The 20,786-nt window shown below is 38.5% G+C and overlaps 1 pseudogene; it reads left to right on the forward strand.

Moving 5' to 3' along the window:
- The first annotated feature begins 753 nt into the window (after positions 1-753).
- On the forward strand, positions 754-20,027 carry LOC148522207 (SPOC domain-containing protein 1-like; annotated as a pseudogene).
- Positions 20,028-20,786: the final 759 nt, after the last annotated feature.

The following is a 20,786-nucleotide window of genomic DNA, read 5'->3' on the forward strand; positions in this document are numbered from 1 at the left end:
AAGTGGGCATTTGAGGATTGGAGGCACTGGATGGAGGAATATACTGGCGTGGGTCCCCTTGGATTGCCATTGTTGATCTGTTTCAGGGCTCCGCTTTATAAAACATTTTTCTTTTATAACACATTTTAACTGTTTGTTTATTATATATGTACCTCACTTTTTATTTTCATTCTTTATATGCAGCAGTAGCTGCTCCTAACTATCATTTTCACATTGCACTTTTCTTACTAAGGTGGTGCCCTGGGGTAGCTTAGCTGGGCTAGTTTGGGGGGATCCTTCACTCTGTATTTGAATCTTAGTATGTTAGGGACCTACCCTACAGAGGTTACCTGGATATGGTGGGTAGGCCCATAACTTTGGCCAAGATTATGCTAAAAACCAGTATAAGAATCAAGAATTTGCCTATTGTGGTGAACACTTCCTGGACCCATTCCCCTAGGCCTGAGAACCATTTCACTGGGTTCAGCCATGAGACCCATCCTTCTGTCTTCTCCCCTACTTCAGCCACTGAAGCATTATGGTTCTTACTAAATTCCCATTTTAGCTGGTTTGGGGGTGTCCTGCGCTCTGGATTTGTACTGTAGTATGTTAGGGACCTACCCTACAGAGGTTACCTTTATATGTAGCAGTAGCTGCCACTAACTATCTCTTTCACACTGCACTTTTCTTACTATGGCAGTGCCCTGGGGTGGTTTAGGTGGGGGTGTCCTGTGCTCTGGATTTGAATTGTAGTATGTTAGGGACCTAGCCTACATGGGTTACCTGGATATGGTAGGTAGACCCATAACCTTGGCCAAGAATATGGTTAAAAACCTCTCATCAGGTAGCACCTCCCATTATATATCTATTCAGGGTTTGCAGTCCAGAAATCTTTCCCATATACTCCACTTAATGTGCTTTATTGCACACCTGAGGGAAAGTAGATGCACTCAGTCTGAATTAGCACCCCTATCTTATTGGTTTAAAAGCATGGAGTCTTGTAATGAATATGCACACTAGTATTAGGCACAATTCTAGGTAAGTCCTACAAGTTATTTACTGTAGTGCAAATTTGGTTCATTATTGGGGCATGGCTCCCCCTGGATAGCCTTTGTTGATCTGTTTCAGTGCACCGCATTATAACACATTTTTCTTTTATAAGACATTTTAACCCTTCACTGTTTATTTTATATATATATGTACCTCACTTTTTATTTTCATTCTTTATATGCAGCAGTAGCTGCTCCTAACTATCTCCTTCACACTGCACTTTTCTTTCTTTGGCGGTGCCCTGGGGTGGCTTAGCTGGGCTAGTTTGGGGGTGTCCTATGCTCTGGATTTGAATCATAGTATGTTGGTAAGGAATCTATATTAGAACCTCTATACACTCCTTCCTATACCTTCTAATATCTTGCCTATACCTTCTTAGTATGATGCTAATTTGCGTACGCAGTCTTACAGTAAATAAAGACTTCAGACCTGGAATATGTGGTTCCAAAGCACAAGTATTATTCAAGTAAAAGTACAGTCAGTTACACACTATTGATCCAGACACAATTCGGCGCAAAATAATTATACAGACCCAAGTACAGTATACATACGCAGCGCTTCCGGACCTTATGTTAGGCATCAGCAAGAAACCCCTTCATCAATCAGCATTCAGCAAGAAGACTAAAACCCAGTGTTGGAGCACACATATTTATACCCCCCAGAAATAGACAACACAATAGAGAAGTTTGTTGCTGATGCCATTGGTTCCCAAGGGGGATACATCTGTTACAGAGCATTTAACAGGCTGATTCAAATAGACACAACCCAGCCTCCAACAACTGAGGGTCTCTGGTTTCCCGCCACATGTAACATCCTAACAGTTGTTCACATTATATACATTTTGTTGCTTGAAGTCTCTGCGGTCCATAAGTTGAGAATGCATGATGCGATCTCCACACCGATAATACCAGAATTCTGCTGAGAGAGTACGCATCAGTACAAAACCAGACATGGCTTACTTAGCATGTATAAAACCTTAATTACCAAATAATCTTTATTTCACAGCATTTATACTAAATGAACAAACTTAAATCTTATCCCTTAAAGCTTATGGAACCTTGTATGTGGATATGTAATGTGTGAGTATGGGGGGTTTGATATAAAGACGCTAGTTAACTTGGAGCAGATACGTGCGCATAAAGCTAATGAACAGCGATTTCATATAGGATCTTATGCATTCGCTAATATGCGATTAGTTACCAGCACAATTGTGCGTATTAATGTGTGTATGAGAAATGGTGCACTTACATCTCATTTAAACTGAGTGAACACCTAGCAGTGTGAAATGCTTTTCCTAATAGTTCCACATGCCCCCCTCTCTCAGCAGCCCCCACCCTTCCCAGGCTCAAAAGTAACGTCCATTGTTCTCCCAGACTCTTGTGTAAAATGCAAATTAGCACAACTACAAGACCCAAAACCTAAAATAACACTCTTGGTTTTGAAGGTATTTTTATTACAGGAAGCCTGCTAATGTAAGGTGTGTATTCGTGCAGGGCCACCTGGAGTGAGAGCAGACGTTGTATCCAGTGAAGCTTGTCTACACAGACTAGTTGTCACGTGGCCATTTGCTCTGTTCAGCTAATGCAATATATCCTTTAGGGGATTTATAATAATATACACTTTATCCAGAGCAGCCAAACTATGCAAAGTCATGAAATAGGCTTTTGGTGAATCGCCGTAACTTATGGCGACGGTCACAGATGCAATCGCATGAAGCTAATAGTAATATGGCCACATGTACTAAAGAGTGAGTTTATCTAAAATGGCGTTTAAGCGGTCATTCGCAAAATGGCGTCTTGCGGCCAGTTGCAAGATGGTGTCGCTGCGATTCAATTTTAATCTGATCTTGTCTCAGCCAATAATCCAGCTTCGACAGTAGGGACCTACCCTACAGAGGTTACCTGGATATGGTAGGTAGGCCCATAACCTTTGCCAAGAATATACTAAAAACCTCTATTGATTGCAAAATTTTATTGCATTTATATATTATTAATTATTTGGAGTTGTGAACCTGAGATTTGTCTGTTTCTGTGCCTGTAATTAGTCTCATCAGGTAGCACCTCCCATTATATATATATTCAGGGTATGCAGTCCAGAAATCTTTCCCAAATACTCAATTCAATGTGATTTATTGCACAACTGAGGGAAAGGAGACGCCCTCAGTCTGGATTAGCACCCCTACCTTATTGGTTTAAAAGCATGGAGTCTTGTAATGAATATGCACACTAGTATTAGGCATATTTCTAGGTAAGTCCTACAAGTTTTATATACTGTAGTGCAACTTTGGTTCATTTTGGGGGCATGGATCCCCCTGGATTGCCATTGTTGATCTTTTTCAGGGCACCGCATTATAACACTTTTTTCTTTTATAACACATTTTAACCCTTCACTGTTTGTTTATTATATATGTACCTCACTTTTTATTTTCACTCTTTGTATGCAGCAGTAGCTGCTCCTAACTATCTCTTTCACACTGCACTTTTCTTACTATGGTGGTGCCCTGGGGTGGTTTAGCTGGGGTAGGTTGGGGGTGTCCTGTGCTCTGGATTTGAATCGTAGTATGTTAGGGACCTACCCTACAGAGGTTACCTGGATATGGTAGGTAGGCCCTTAACCTTGGAGAAGAATATGCTAAAAACCTCTATTGATTGCAAAATTTTATTGCATTTATATATTATTAATAATTTGGAGATGTGCACCTGAGATTTGTCTGTTTTTGTGCCTGCAATTAGTCTCATCAGGTAGCACCTCCCATTATACATATATTCAGGGTGTGCAGTCTAAAAATCTTTCCCATATACTCCATTTAATGTGCTTTTTTGCACACCTGAGGGAAAGGAGATGCACTCAGTCTGGATTAGCACCCCTACCTTATTGGTTTAAAATCATGGAGTCTTGTAATGAATATGCACACTAGTATTAGGCACATTTCTAGGTAAGTCCTACAAATATTATATACTGTAATGCAACAATGGTTAATTTTTGTGGCGTGGGTCCCCCTGGATTGCCTTTGTTGATCTGTTTCAGGGCACCGCATAATAACACTTTTTTCTTTTATAACACATTTTAACCCTTCACTGTTTGTTTATTATATATGTACCTCACTTTTTATTTTCACTCTTTATATGCAGCAGTAGCTGCTCCTAAATATCTGTTTCACAAAGCACTATTTTTACTTTGACGGTGCCCTGGGGTGGCTTAGTTGGGTAGTTTGGGGGTTTCCTGTGCTCTGGATTTGAATCGTAGTATGATAGGGACCTACCCTACAGAGGTTAACTGGATATGGTAGGTAGGCCAATAACCTTGGCCAAGAATATGCTAAAAACCTCTACTGATTGCAAAATTTTATTGCATTTATATATTATTAATAATTTGGAGTTGTGCACCTGAGATTTGTCTGTTTTTGTGCCTGCAATTAGTCTCATCAGGTAGCACCTCCCATTGTATGTATATTCAGGGTGTGCAGTCCAGAAATCTTTCCCATATACTCTATTTAATGTGCTTTTTTGCACACCTGAGGGAAAGGAGACACCCTCAGTCTGGATTAGCACCCCTACCTTATTGGTTTAAAAGCATGGTCTTGTAATGAATATGCACACTAGTAATGGCATAATTCTGGATAAGTCCTGCAAGTTTTTTATATACTGTAGTGCAACTTTGGTATCATTTTTGGGGTAGGTCCCCCTGGATTACTTTTGTTGATCTTATTCAGGGCACCGCATTATAACACAGTTTTATTTTATACACATTTTAACCCTACACTGTTTGTTTTATTTATGATATATGTACCTCACTTTTATTTTATTCTAGATGGCCAGCAAGAACTCCACCCTTCCTTGAAGAACTACACCCGTCCTTGTCCAAGGGTGTCGAGAGTTTGTGGTGGAGAAAATTCTGAACTCCAGACTCTCATGAGGAGCCCTTCAGTTCCTGGTCCATTGGAATGGGTACAGGCCACATGAATGCTCCTGGTTGCCTATGGGATCATTGAATGCTCCTGCCTTAGTAAGAAATTTTTTTATATATTTTATGGAAAAACCTAGAGCTAGGGGTCCTTAACCCCTGATCAAGGGGGGTTACTGTCAGGATCTGCAGTTAAGCAGATCATGTTATTTGCAGCTTCCTGCCTGAGGCACTTCTTTAATTATTTTCTGGCTGTGTGCAGTGTTAGGTGCATTCTAATTGATTCTCTTGTATGTGCACAGCACAGATTAATCGTAAAGGGAGGCGTGCCTTGGTTGGGCCCGGTTTCTCTTAAATTCCAGCCAGCCCTTCACTCCATGCCAGTGATAAAGTTTTTCGTACATTCTCGGTTTCCAGTCTCCTGCTTGTCAGTTGAGTTCCTAAGCCAGTCAAACTGTTATTGTTGGGTCTGTTTATTTCATCCAGGTGGCTCCACCTGCATCTCATCCATGTGTGCTGCTTGTACCATCTGGGCAGCACACTGCACTTACTTCCTCAGAAGCATCTTTTGCCATCCAGCGGCTTGTGTCAACCCAGCGGCACCAGTCACAATTTAGCGCTCCTAGTGCACAATCTAGCACACTGCTGCCTGTGACATCCTGGTGGCACTGGTAGCTACTCTGCGATCCAGGTGTGCAATCTAGCACACCGTCACCACTGTCATGCCGGCAGTACTGGTAGCAGCTCTGCATTTCAGGTGCACAATTTAGCACACTGTCGCCAGCATCATGCCAGTGGCATTGGTAGCAGCTCTGCATTCCAGGTGCACTATTAAGCATACTGTCACCAGTGTCATCTCGGCAGCACTGGTAGCAGCCGATGTTCTTGTTGCATACCTTACCTGGGTCTCATCAGCCCAAAAGCTGCAATGGTTCTGGGGCCCCAGGTCACCATCAGCCCTCAAGGCTGCTCCAACAGCCCAAAGGCTGCTTCACATCATCAGTCCCTTGGCCATGACTATGAAGGCCACAATCAGCCCCCAAGTCTGCTCCAACAGCCCAAAGGCTGCTCCACATCATCAGTCCCTTGGCCATGACTATAAAGGCCACAATCAGCCCACATGGCTGCTCCTACAGCCCACAGGCTGCATCAAATCCTTAACTCTTGGCCAAGACCTGTACTATACATTCCAGCCCTCAACGCTGTCATCAGTTGGTTCTACATTTATACAGTTGACTTCCTCCAGGAATCACAACACCCATAAGTAATTTCTCTCAGGTAACTGACATATATACAAGAAAGGTTCTATCTCATAACTGTAATTAAATCCCTCTGGTACCATAGTCTGGGCCCAAGTTCTGGACTCCCCCCCAAAAAAAAAAAAATATTGTAAAAAAAAGTAAAAGTGTCTTTTAGTGTAATATTTTTTTATGTGTGTGTGCATGTTATGCTTAACTGCACAAGATCCAGCCAGCAATGCAAGTTGCAACCTAGCGCTGCCCGACTCCAGTCGTGATCAATCGCTGCTCTGGGCCCAAGTTCTGGAGCATAAAAAAAATAAAAATAAATTATCTTTTTTTTTATCTTTAATTTTAACTGTCTGTGTGTGTACGTGTATCCAGCCAGCAATGCAACTTGCAACATAGTGCTGTCCCTCTCCAGTCGTGATTCATTTATTTTCTGGGTCCAAGTTCTGGAGCATAAAAAAAAGAAATAGTCTTTTTTTAACTTTAGCTTTAACTGTCTGTGTATGTGTGTGTGTATCCAGCCAGCAATATAAGTTGCAACCTAGTGCTGCCCCACTGCAGTCATGATCAATCACTGCTCTGAGCCCAAGTTTTTGATCATAAGAAAAAAATAAAATCAATTGTCTATTTTTGATCTTTTACTGTCTGTGTGAGTGTGTGTTAGGCTTAACTGCACAAGATACAGCCAGCAATGCAAGTTGCAACCTAGTGCTGCCTGACTCCAGTAGTGATCAATCTGTGCTCTGGGCCCAAGTTCTGGAGCTGAAAAAAAAAATTGTCATTTTTTGTCCCCTTTTTTTTTCGGTGTGTGTCAGCCACACCCTCTATCACTGTCATCAGGGTAGGTGTGCAGGGGTTCTTTGCTCCTGTCTGTTGAGGGGCTGCTGCCCAAAATAATAAATAATCAATTTTTATTGTGTGCAGGTCAGCCACACCTGGCTGCCACTGTCATCGGCATAGGTGCACAGGGGTGCTGTGCTCCTATCTGTCAAGGGGCTGCATGAATATTGCAATGAAAACTTTATTTTTAAGTTATTGGGTTACCAAAAGTTGTTTTTTTTTATCTTAAACATAGCAGAAATGTTATCCTAACAGCTGATAAAGTTATATTCTCTAAAAATCTAAAGCCTATATTTGTTTACAGACCTATATAGAGTAACCATCCTAAATTCTAAAACTATTCTATTCAAAACTGTAAACAAAAGCAAAGATTATAAGTCTAGTGTGTTATAGTGTGTTATTAGAACAAGCTGAACAGAGCATTAAATGCAACATTTAATTATAAGTTTTAAGTTTTACATTGTGTCTGGAGATCATTTAGAAAGCAGAAAAAGAGCTCCACCACAAGTGGCAGATGACTAAACTCACACACAAAGGTTTAATAGAAATAGATACAATACAAGATCAGATGTTTACCCTGGAGGATATGTCTGATTCATCATGGTGCCCCCAAGACTAAGGACCTCATTCAGAGTAGGTCATAGTGGCCGCACGGTCGTATGGGCTACGGCCGTAAAATCTCATTGTACGGCTGGTCGACCGTAAACAAAGTGATGCCCATTCGTTAGCACTGCACCTCTTCTATCTACCGACTGATCTGATCGAACGAACGAGACAGTCGTAGTCAGGCGCTGTCAGTCGCTGTATGCAAATTATGTTGTAATGGTTGCGGCCATATGTGTTGTATTGATGGTCACATGTCATGTTTACATGGACTATCAAACAGCTTGTTATTAGCTTGTTGTCAATTATCTAATTAAGAGTGTTTAACTCTTGCTGTTCTTTTTATTCAGTTTTTTTAATGTGTCAATAAACTTTATTTTTTTGTTGTTGTGGTTTTCCCCGTTCTCGTTTTTTTTTTTTTTATTCCAAAACAAAGTAATGTTTATTATCTGTGAATGTACTGTTGCTAATTGTGTTAACTTTAAAAATGCATGTGCATTTTGCGTTAGGATCATTTGCACTCTTATGTTTGCAATTGCACACTGCATGTTTTAACGAATCAAATCTGACCTTATTTTTCTGGTCAAATGATTAAAGGATTGTCCAATAGTGTTTTTTTTAGGAAACTGAGTAAATATTTTAGCCAATCATCTTTATTTTACCCCATGTAAATTTGATGTTTTCTGTAAAATCGGCCATTGCCATCATGAGAGCCGCAGCCTTTACCCGTCGGGAATTGAGCATCCTGGTAAACATTTTGGACAGGCGGCTTACAAACGCCCAGCCTCCCATTTCCAACCGCTTAAAGCGTGCGGCCTATGCGGAGGTGAGGAGAGCCATTCGCCGTGCTGGATTTCGGTGCAATATAGCGCAACTAGAGAGGCGCTGGTCTGATTTGCACAGCTGGTCGCCAGTCCTTTTGGCTAATTTGCGGGCGCGATTACGCAGACGTAAGTATGCATTTGTATAAATGTAAAAATTAGTGGACTGTTAAAAATGTCTGTACCTTTTCCAATTCTTTTCTTAAATGTAAACAAACCCTCCTGTATGTTGTCCCTATTGTCCTGAATGTGTAAAGTGTACTTGTATTGTGTAGCCGAAAGTGAAAACTAAACTTAGATTTTTTTAATATCTTTAAATTTTAGAAACACAACTGAGACAGAGAAGGGCCTGCAGATTTGGCCGAAATGCAGGTCCCAACCTGCAACCTAGTGCTGCCCCACTGCAGTCATAATCAATCGCTGCTCTGGGCCCAAGTTCTTGAGCATAAAAAAAATTAAAATCAATTGTCTATTTTTGATCTTTTACTGTCTGTATGAGTGCGTGTTAGGCTTAACCGCACAAGATCCAGCCAGCAATGCAAGTTGCAACCTAGTGCTGCCTGACTCCAGTAGTGATCAATCTGTGCTCTGGGCTCAAGTTTTAAAGCTGAAAACAAAAAAAAATTCAACACAAAATATATCCGCACAGGAGCTCTTATCTCTCAAAATCCATTCCCCTAATCAGTGTCCAATCTTAAATTTGATATTTATTGTGGAGGTGCACCAGAGAATAGATACAATATATTATAATTCGAAAACAGAAAAAGTATTCTCATAATGGGCACACACAGATTATACAACTACATAAATAGAGTACAGAAAAAGAGCCTGGTTGATAGAATTATAATATAACTTTTATTAAGGCGAAATATAAAATAATAGTGTACATGAAAATAAGTGATTAAAATATTGACAAACCTATGTCATGTGTGTCTTTGATCTAATATTGTCCGCAAAATCCCCAAGGGAAAAGGAAGAAATTAGCCTGATATCGGCTTATATAAGGTAAGTACCAATAATAAGAGTGTCTTATTCCACAATTGATTGTAACAACAGTAATGTTTCCAATTATTCATACAACTATGCTTTATTCCAAAGTGTTACATAGGTATATCGTAATACCATAGGAAACATAACATTCTTTCTATATTCCCAAAATGGGTTCTAATATCATATTATTTCTAACATATAGTTAAATAGTGTATCCTATAAGCTGTGGAATCACAGTTGTTGGATGTAGTGGATCACTGCTGTACAATAATCATTCCTCTATCATTATCAAAAGCGCTTATCTTATCTTATAAATATTGACATATATAGTCAGTATCTTACATCCCACATTGATTGTGGTATAAATATCAGCAGCGCTATACGATAGGATCCGATATATACAGATAGTAGCATTTCATTTAAATGGAATTCTGGAATCTTACTACCTACAACAAGGTTTTGCACGTGCAGACAATTATAATTTCTTAGTAGTGAGTAATTTCACATATATAGTTGTTAGCATCGTATAGTTTTCCTTCCACAGTGCTGTTCTATACAATAGAATCCAATATATATATATGTTTAACGATTAAATTTCCTACACAATATAAAATGGAATTCCAAAATCTAGCATACTAATAATAGGTTTAATGTGTGTAAAGCAATTAATTCTTTATTAATTTCAAGGAGTCAGTGATATTACAGGTGTTCACAGTTATAACCTCCTAACAGTGGGCGATTTCACATATATGGTCAATAGCATCATATAGCTTTCTTTCCACAATAATGATGTAATATTCCAGCAGCGCTGATCACAGCATCCCATATATGAGGATTTGAGCTATAGCTATATGGCTACATCCATTCCATATTTATTTGTGTGCACCCAACAGCACTTCAATTCAATTTACACATATATGGTCAATAGCATCATTTAGCTTCATTTCCACAATAATGATGTAATGTTCCAGCAGCGCTGATCACAGCATCCCATATATAAGATTTTGAGCTATAGCTGTATGGCTACATTCATTCCATATATTATTTGTGTGCATCCATCAGCGCTCCGATTCAATTTACAACACAGTGTGAATGGAATTCTCAGATCCTATTAACTGATAATAAGTTTGATATATATTAACAGACACTCTTATGTTAAATCAAAGAGTCCCTGGTATATAGCGGATTCACAATTATCACAAATTAGTAGTTGGTGATTTCATACATTGTAATTTTAAACACACATAGGTATAGTCATTTAAAACGGAGGAGAAGCCGTGTCCTCCCTCCCTGACGTGCGTTTCGCCAGTGGCTTAGTCGTAGGGGCCAACACGTGCTATGGGCTGCCTATCTTTTTATAACGAGTACTAACCAATCATCTCAATCCTGAATGATTGATGGCTACTTCCTCCAATCAACATTTAATTAGATGAATGAAAAACGTCTCCAACCTCCATTTAGAGAAAGCGCATGATAATATCCATCCAATTAAGCCCTAACAATACCCAAAGTTTTTATCGATGTTCAGTTCTTAAATTTGACTATTATAATACAAAAAACAATCATATATATTATCAAAATATAAATAGATATAATTAAAATAGTATTATTAATAAAATATCGATATCACCAAAATATTATCAAATGGATTCATGACATGTATAATAAATATTAAATCAATTAATGTAAATTAAATTCATAATCAGAAATATGTATATATAGAATTAATATCATAAAGTGAATCAATCGTGTCCAAATTAAATGAAATACTAATATTCATATAGTAATAAATAAATTGAGGTGATTAACTAGTGATCTCCATGTTCATATTAAGAGACATCAAAGTACAGTTTATAAATAAAACCCTTTTTAAATATTAGACTATCATACATAATCAATCTTAATTGATATAAATAATACACTCAAAGGTGAAATTACAATTAATAACGTGTAGGATTTATAATATAAGTGAATGTGCTGACTAAAACCATTTTTAAATACCAAAATATCAGTGTAATCACGGTGAATTCATAACTATTATCACCCATTAATCAATATCATAAAGTGATGATAAAATTATTTATTAATAAGTGTAAAAAAAGAAAAATAATAATGAGTCTTAACTCATAAATAAACTGAAGTGAAAAAGAAGATAATATTGAGACATCATCTCATATTATAAATGTGTAGTGAAGATAAGAACCCATCTAAATAAATATAATATAAATAACAAATTTAAAGTCGATGTCAAAAATTATATATACATTATATATAAGCCATAGTCCACAAATTCCCATAATAATCTATTCGTACTATAACTGATATCAAAATATGTCACAAAAATGCTCCAAAATTGATAAATTCATTAAGCCCTTCAGGGTTAAGGCCCCCCCATCTTATAGGTCCACTTGCTTTCTCTGCGTAGCAGTTCCTGTGTTAAATCTCCACCCCTAACACCAAGGTGAACTTTTTCAATGCCAAAGATTCTCAAACACTTGAAATCATTCTGATGAAAGTCGTTAAAGTGTCGTGTAATGGATGTCAATTTTTTCTTTTTCATTAAGTCAGAAACAGAGTTTCTAATGTTGCCCACATGTTCTAATGTCCTTTGCTTAAGGGGTCTAGTTGTCATGCCAATGTAGTTCTTATCACAAGGACATTTAATGCAATAAATAATTCCTGAAGTATTGCAATTGATGTAATCATGGATTATATGTTTTTTTTGGAATTTATCCATAAATTCTAAGGTTTTTACCATGTATTGGCATGCTTTAGCGATGAATTTGAAACCCAGAGTACAAATGTCTTGGAGAAGAACAAGAAATCTGAAAGACCATCTAGTACATAGTCATTTTACCAAGAAAAATAAAAAACAGCCGACAGTTATGGGCTCATATAAGTGTGGGGGATGCAAAGCATGCCAATACATGGTAAAAACCTAAGAATTTAAGGATAAATTCCAAAAAACACATATACTCCATGATTACATCAATTGCAATACTTCAGGAATTATTTATTGCAGTAAATGTCCTTGTGAGAAGAACTACATTGGCATGACAACTAGACCCCTTAAGCAAAGGACATTAGAACATGTGGGCAACATTAGAAACTCTGTTTCTGACTTAATGAAAAAGAAAAAATTGACATCCATCGCACGACACTTTTATGACTTTCATCAGAATAATTTCAAGTGTTTGAGAATCTTTGGTATTGAAAAAGTGCACCTTGGTGTTAGGGGTGGAGATTTAACACAGGAACTGCTATGCAGAGAAAGCAAGTGGACCTATAAGATGGGGGGCCTTAACCCTGAAGGGCTTAATGAATTTATTAATTTCGGAGCATTTTTGTGACATATTTTGATATCAGTTATAGTACTATTAGATTATTATGGGAATTTGTGGACTATGGCTTATATATAATGTATATATAATTTTTGACATCGAATTTGAATTTATGTTATTTATATTATATTTATTTAGAAGGGTTCTTATCTTCACTACACATTTATAATATGAGATGATGTCTCAATATTATCTTCTTTTTCACTTCAGTTTATTTATGAGTTAAGACTCATTATTATTTTTCTTTTTTTACACTTTATTAATAAATAATTTTATCATCACTTTATGATATTGATTAATGGGTGATAATAGTTATGAATTCACCGTGATTACACTGATATTTTGGTATTTAAAAATGGTTTTAGTCAGCACATTCACTTATATTATAAATCCTACACGTTATTAATTGTAATTTCACCTTTGAGTGTATTATTTATATCAATTAAGATTGATTATGTATGATAGTCTAATATTTAAAAAGGGTTTTATTTATAAACTGTACTTTGATGTCTCTTAATATGAACATGGAGATCACTAGTTAATCACCTACATTTATTTATTACTATATGAATATTAGTATTTCATTTATTTTGGAAACAATTGATTCACTTTATGATATTAATTCTATATATACATATATTTCTGATTATGAATTTAATTTACATTATTTATTTATTTAATATTTATTATACATGTCATGAATCCATTGGATAATATTTTGGTGATATCGATATTTTATTAATAATACTATTTTATTTATATCTATATTTTGATAATATATATGATTGTTTTTTGTATAATAATAGTCAAATTTATGAACTGAATATCGATAAAAACTTTGGGTTTTGTCAGGGCTTAATAGGATGGATATTATCATGCACTTTCTCTAAAAGAAGGTTGGAGCCGTTTTTCATTCATCTAATTAAATGTTGATTGGAGGAAGTAGCCATCAATCATTCAGGATTGTGATGATTGGTTAGTACTCGTTATAAAAAGATAGGCAGCCCATAGCACGGGTTGGCCCCTAAGACTAAGCCACTGGCGAAACACGCATCAGGGAGGGAGGACACGCTGCTTGGCGTCTCCTCCGTTTTAAATGACTATACCTATGTCTGTTTAAAATTACAATGTATGAAATCACCAACTACTAATTTGTGTTAATTGTGAATCAGCTATATACCAGGGACTCTTTGATTTAACATAAGAGTGTCTGTTAATATATATCAAACTTATTATCAGTTAATAGGATCTGAGAATTCCATTCTCACTGTGCTGTAAATTGAATCTGAGTGCTGCTGGATGCACACAAATAATATATGGAATGAATGTAGCCATACAGCTATAGCTCAAAATCTTATATATGGGACGCTGTGATCAGCGCTGCTGGAACATTACATCATTATTGTGGAAATGAAGCTATATGATGCTATTGACCATATATGTGTAAATTGAATTGGAGTGCTGTTGGGTGCACACAAATAAATATGGAATGGATGTAGCCATATAGCTATAGCTCAAATCCTCATATATGGGACGCTGTGATCAGCACTGCTGGAATATTACATCATTATTGTGGAATGAAAGCTATATGATGCTATTGACCATATATGTGAAATCGCCCACTGTTAGGAGGTTATAACTGTGAACACCTGTAATATCACTGACTCCTTGAAATTAATAAAGAATTAATTGCTTTACACACATTAAACCTATTATTAGTATGCAAGATTTTGGAATTCCATTTTATATTGTGTAGGAAATTTAATCGTTAAACATATATATATATTGGATTCTATTGTATAGAACAGCACTGTGGAATGAAAACTATACGATGCGAACGACTATATATGTGAAATTACTCACTACTAAGAAATTATAATTGTCTGCACGTGCAAAACCTTGTTGTAGGTAGTAAGATTCCAGAATTCCATTTAAATGAAATGCTACTATCTGTATATATCGGATCCTATCGTATAGCGCTGCTGATATTTATACCACAATCAATGTGGGATGTAAGATACTGACTATATATGTCAATATTTATAAGATAAGATAAGCGCTTTTGATAATGATAGAGGAATGATTATTGTACAGCAGTGATCCACTACATCCAACAACTGTGATTCCACAGCTTATAGGATACATTATTTAACTATATGTTAGAAATAATATGATATTAGAACCCATTTTGGGAATATAGAAAGAATGTTATGTTTCGTATGGTATTACGATATACCTATGTAACACTTTGGAATAAAGCACAGTTGTATGAATAATTGGAAACATTACTGTTGTTACAATCAATTGTGGAATAAGACACTCTTATTATTGGTACTTACCTTATATATGCCGATATCAGGCTAATTTCTTCCTTTTCCCTTGGGGATTTTGTGGACAATATTAGATCAAAGACACACATGACATAGGTTTGTCAATATTTTAATCACTTATTTTCATGTACACTATTATTTTATATTTCACCTTAATAAAAGTTATATTTTAATTCTATGAACCAGGCTCTTTTTCTGTACTCTATTTATGTAGTTGTATAATCTGTGTGTGCCCATTATGAGAATACTTTTTCTGTTTTCGAATTATAACAAAAAAAAATTTCATTTTTTTTGTCAAATTTTTTTTGTGTGCATGTCAGCCACACCTGGCTGGCACTGTCATCGGCATAGGTGTGCAGGGGTTCTGTGCTCCTGTCTGTTGAGGGGCTGCTGCCCAAAATAATAAATAAACAATTTTTATTGTGTGCATGTCAGCCACACCTGGCTGTCACTGTCATCGGCATAGGTGCACAGGGGTGCTGTGCTCCTGTCTGTCAAGGGTCTGCATGAATATTGCAATGAAAACTTTATTTTTAAGTTATTGGGTTACCAAAAGTTGTTTTTTTTTATCTTAAACATAGCAGAAATGTTATCCTAACAGCTTATAAAGTTATACGGTATGCTCTAAAAATCTAAAGCCTATATTTGTTAACAAACCTATATAGAGTAGACATCCAAAATTCTAAAACTGTTCTATTCAAAACTGTAAACAAAAGCAAAGATTGTAAGTCTAGTGTGTTAAAGTTTGTTATTAGAACAAGCGGAACAGAGCATTAAATGCAACATTTCATTTTAAGGTTTAAGTTTTACATTGTGTCTGGAGATCATTTAGAAAGCATAAAAAGAGCTCCACCACAAGTGGCAAATGATTAAACTCACACACAAAGATTTAATAGAAATAAATGCAACACCAGATCAGATGTTTACCCTGGAGGATCTGTCTGATTCATCATGGTGCCCCCAAGACCAAGATTGTGCAAATTCTGCCAAAAGAGGGACTGACACCACAGCTAAACAAAAACAAAAGAGTCACCTTCTGGATGTGAATTTTCTCTTTTGCATGGGGAAAACCCAACCCTTAGATGAGATGGATCTCAGCCAGCGGACAACATTGAAATCAACATTAAAAAGTCACAATGGAAGACTACAGTGTGGATAATCTTTCTTCACAGTCAGGAGAGGCCTCAGAGAACATGAAAAAAGATGCTCTAAGTGCTGAACTTTAAGGAATTTCTCCATCATGTTCTTCAGTGTGGAAAGGTTTCATTCACATGTTTTCTATAAAGTAGTTCAAAGTAGGGGTGTGCACCGGCCACTTTTCGTGTTTTGTGTTTTGGTTTTGGATCTGGATCTTTCTTCGTGTTTTGGATCTGGATTGGTTTTGCCAAAACCACCCTTCCGTGTTTTAGGTTCTGGGTTTTGTGTTTTGGATCTGTATTTTTTTTTTAAAAAGCATAAAAACAGCTAAAATCACAGAATTTGTTGGTTTTTATGCTCCTATTCAATTATTAACATCAATAAATTTCATTTCCACTCATTTCCAGTCTATTCTGAACACCTCACACCTCACAATATTGTTTTTATGGCCAAAAGGTTGCATCGAGGTAGATGGATGACTATGCTAAGCGACACGAGTGGGCGGCAAAAACATGTGGCCCATCTAGGAGTGACACTGCAGTGGCAGACAGGATGACAGTTTGAAAAACTAGGCCCCAAACAGTACATACTGCAAAGAAAAAAAAGAGGTGCAAAATGGAATTGTCCTTGGACCCTCCCACCCACCCTTATGGTTGTATAAATAGGACATGCACACTTTAACAAACCAATCATTTCAGCGCCAGGGTCTGCCACATGACTGTGGCTGAAATGATTGGTTCGTTTGGGCCTCCACAAAACAAGCTGGCAATTAATGTGTCCCTGCACAAACTGGCTCTACGGAGGCAAGATGTCGTCCTCATCCTCCTCATCCACCGATTACTTGGATAAAACAGGAAAAAGGGATTTAGGTATCCCTGGACTGCTTACGGTCTTAGCCAAAGTTTCTGAACTTGACAGTAACTTTTTATGAACGCGCTGCAGGTGCTGTATAAGGGAGGATGTTCCTAGGTGGTTAACGTCGCTACCCCTACTTATTTCACCTTTGCATATGGTACATATGGCAAGACAGTTGTTGTCCAGATTTGGATAGAAATATTGCCAGACCAAAGAGGTGGAATGTTTGGTCTTCTGCCCAGGCATGACCGTGATGGGCTTTTTCATCCCACGGACAACAACTGTCTCCCCCGAAGCCTGATTTAAACAAACCACATCACCATCAGAATCCTCCTCGCCAACTTCCTCCTCAGCTCCAGCTATACCAGTATCCTCATCCTGTTGTACTTCAACAGTGACATCTTCAATTTGCAAATCAGCAAGTGGACTGTGGGTGCTCCTTTCAGCACTTGCAGGGAGCGTGCAAATGGTGGAAAGAGCCACCTCTTCCCGTCCAGTGCTGGGAAGGTCAGGCATCGCAACCGCCACCACACTAGGACTCTCCTTGGGGATTTGTGATACCTTCTTAGAATGCACAGTTCTTCGCTGTGCTTTTGCCAGCTTAACTCGTTTGATTTTTTTAGTGGGAGGAGGGCTTCCATTGTCATGTGAAGCTGAACCACTAGTCATGAATATAGGGAAAGACCTTATCCGTTCCTTGCCACTCTGTGTCATAAATGGCATATTGGCAAGTTTACGTTTCTCTTCAGATGATTTAAATGGTTTTTTTAAGGTCATTTTCCTGAACTTTGCCATTTGAGATTGTATGTGCCCTCTACTATGACATTGGGCATCGGCCTTGGCAGACGACGTTGATGGCATGTTATCGTCTATGTCATGACTAATGGCAGCAGCTTCAGCAGTAGGAGGAAGTGGTTCTTGATCTTTCCCTATTTTATTTTTATTGGAGAAAGTTTGGTCCTCCATTTATGTTATACTGATTTGATATATACGTGCGGCTAAGGCGCACACAAACACAGAAAATATTTTTTTATTTTTGCTGGAGAGTAGTGCACTTTGTGGGTTACACCACCCTTTAAGAAATGAGCCAGCCAGCTGTTTACTTATGGGACACAGGCGCACGCTTGGCGCTGCACCTTTGTTGATGCACGCGCAGCCACAGTGCACACAATTCACAAACACAGGTAATATTTTTTTATTTTGTTCGGAGTGTACTTTGGGGGTTACAGCACCCTTTAACGGTCAAGCCAGCCGGCCCTTTACTTATGACACAGGCGCACACTTGGCACTACTTTGTTGATGCACGTGCAGCTACTGCGCATACAATTCACAAACGCAGAAAATATTTTTTTATTTTGTTTGGAGTGTACTTTGGGGGTTACAGCACCCTTTAACGGTCAAGCCAGCCGGCCCTTAACTTATGACACAGGCGCACGCTTGGCACTACTTTGTTGATGCACGTGCGGCTACTGCGCACACAATTCACAAACACAGAAAATATTATTTTTTTTTGCACTTAGGGGGAGCACTCCTGATGGACAGAGCACCCCCTGGACAACACTACAGCACCCCTTTAGGACTGGGACTCTGCACAGGACTTTGGAGTGGACACAGTCCCTATGGACAACTGACTGCACAACACAGTCCAGCCAGCCCCTATGGACTTTGGAGGAGTGGACACAGCCCCTATGGACAACAGCAGCACAACACAGCCAGCCCCTATGGACTTTGGAGGAGTGGACACAGCCCCTATGACAACACAGCCAGCCCCTATGGACTTTGGAGGAGTGGACACAGCCCCTATGGACAACAGCAGCACAGCGCACCACAGCACAGCACAACACTACACTGCACTACACTACACAGCCCAGCCAGCCCTAACTCCCACCCTCCCTCTACACTGTCCACAGCCGAGTGAGAAAATGACGCTGATGCGGGTACCTTATATAGGATCCAAAATACGCGAGACCCGGAAGGCGGGATGATGACGTTTTGCCTCGATTTCAGATCCGAGTCAGGAGGGAAAAGTCAAGCCTGACTCGGATCGGCCTCAGATCGGGGGGCTCGGGGGGTGTTTGGATTTCAGAAATCTGAACCCGCTCACCCCTAGTTCAAAGTTACAGCCTTCAAAGTGTCTGGCTATAACACCCACCTTTGCCAGGAATTACCAAAGATTATTACAAGCAAAGGATTTATCTGTCCGGAATCTCTCTGGGAATTCATGGATTGTATTTGGCCTGAATGCACTAAGACATCCAGTGATTCTGTCACTGTGTTCTGTAGTTGACTTTATTCCTACCTGAATTGAAAACTGAAATACGGAATAGTAAGCACAGACAACATGGAGGCCTTTGTTATTCTACTGCCTGCATGCCAACCAATACCTTCCAGACTACACCCACTGGGGGAACCAGGTCTTGATAATGACCATCCCCATCTATTGCTAGGCCTTCTTCTTCCAAACCATCCATCCTGGACTTCCTGTCCAAAAAGGGTGAGTAGGGTACAGAAAGAGGAGCTAGATGTCCCTGATGACATTTTTTCATCTATAACAGATGATGTGGAGAGATATGAGCTTCAGATGTTGGTACAGGGGTTCCCACCTATTTGGCTTTCCTGCAGAGAACAGAGCTCTGTTCCTTAGGAAGTGTCTGTGCCTGAGCTGATAGGTAGGTAGTCTCTGCCTGTTGGTAAACACCCTTCAGGAGACGGCAACCCAAAATAACAACAATTATAATAATAATAATAATGTGTCAACTGATAAATTATGATAACCAGCCTGATCCATTACCAGCAACACACCCCATATGGCCAAATTATAACATGACAGCCAGTTTGCAGTCTCCTTTTCCTTATGACAGAAATCCAGTTGCCATGGTTGATCAATCAGCCATGTGTGGTCAACATAATTTTTGGCCTTCTACATTCTAACATCAACAATGGCAATTTGAAGGCCACTAACTAACTCTGTTTTTTAATGTCCCTGTACAGGTTTGGAAATTCCTTTACAGAACAGAAGGTTTGCAAAGGATTACTTAAGTCAATTGTTTATTTTTGAGAGAACGCTTCCTGGTCCCCTTCTGGGATGAAAAAAATCCACTCCCAGCAAGCAGGCATGGCGCTCAAGAGAGTATTCCCTAGAAAGACACAACATAAGACTTAAACCTAAGATCTGAAATGTTGCATTTAATGCTCTGTTCCGCTTGTTCACATATCTCATATGGTTAAGTGGACAATGGCAGTTTGAAGGCCACTAGCCAAAGCTATTTTTTTAATGTCCCTGTACAGAAGGTTTGCAAAGGATTATTTAAATCAATTGTTTTTTGGAAGCACTCTTCATGGTCCCCTTCTGGGATAAAAATCCACTCCTAGCCACAGCAGCAGGCACAGGATTCTCAAAAAAAACACATCGTAAAGTCTTAAATCAGGGGTAGCCAACCTCGGTCCTCGAGAGCTCACATTTTCCAGATGACCTTGCTGGTGCACAGGTGTATTCATTACTCACCAAAACATTTAGAAAGATCCACAGGTGGAGTTATTTAATATAGTTTTGATTCTGTGTGGAGACCTGGAAAACATGTACTGTTGGTAGCTCTCGAGGACCAGTGTTGGCTACCCCTGCCTTAAATCATAGATTTTATGCTTGTGCACATATCTGTTCTGGTTAAGTGACACTTTGAGGCCACTTAC

This window comes from Taudactylus pleione, unplaced genomic scaffold, assembly GCF_031769625.1.
Source record: "Taudactylus pleione unplaced genomic scaffold, aTauple2 ptg000151l, whole genome shotgun sequence".
Taxonomy (NCBI): domain Eukaryota; kingdom Metazoa; phylum Chordata; class Amphibia; order Anura; family Myobatrachidae; genus Taudactylus; species Taudactylus pleione.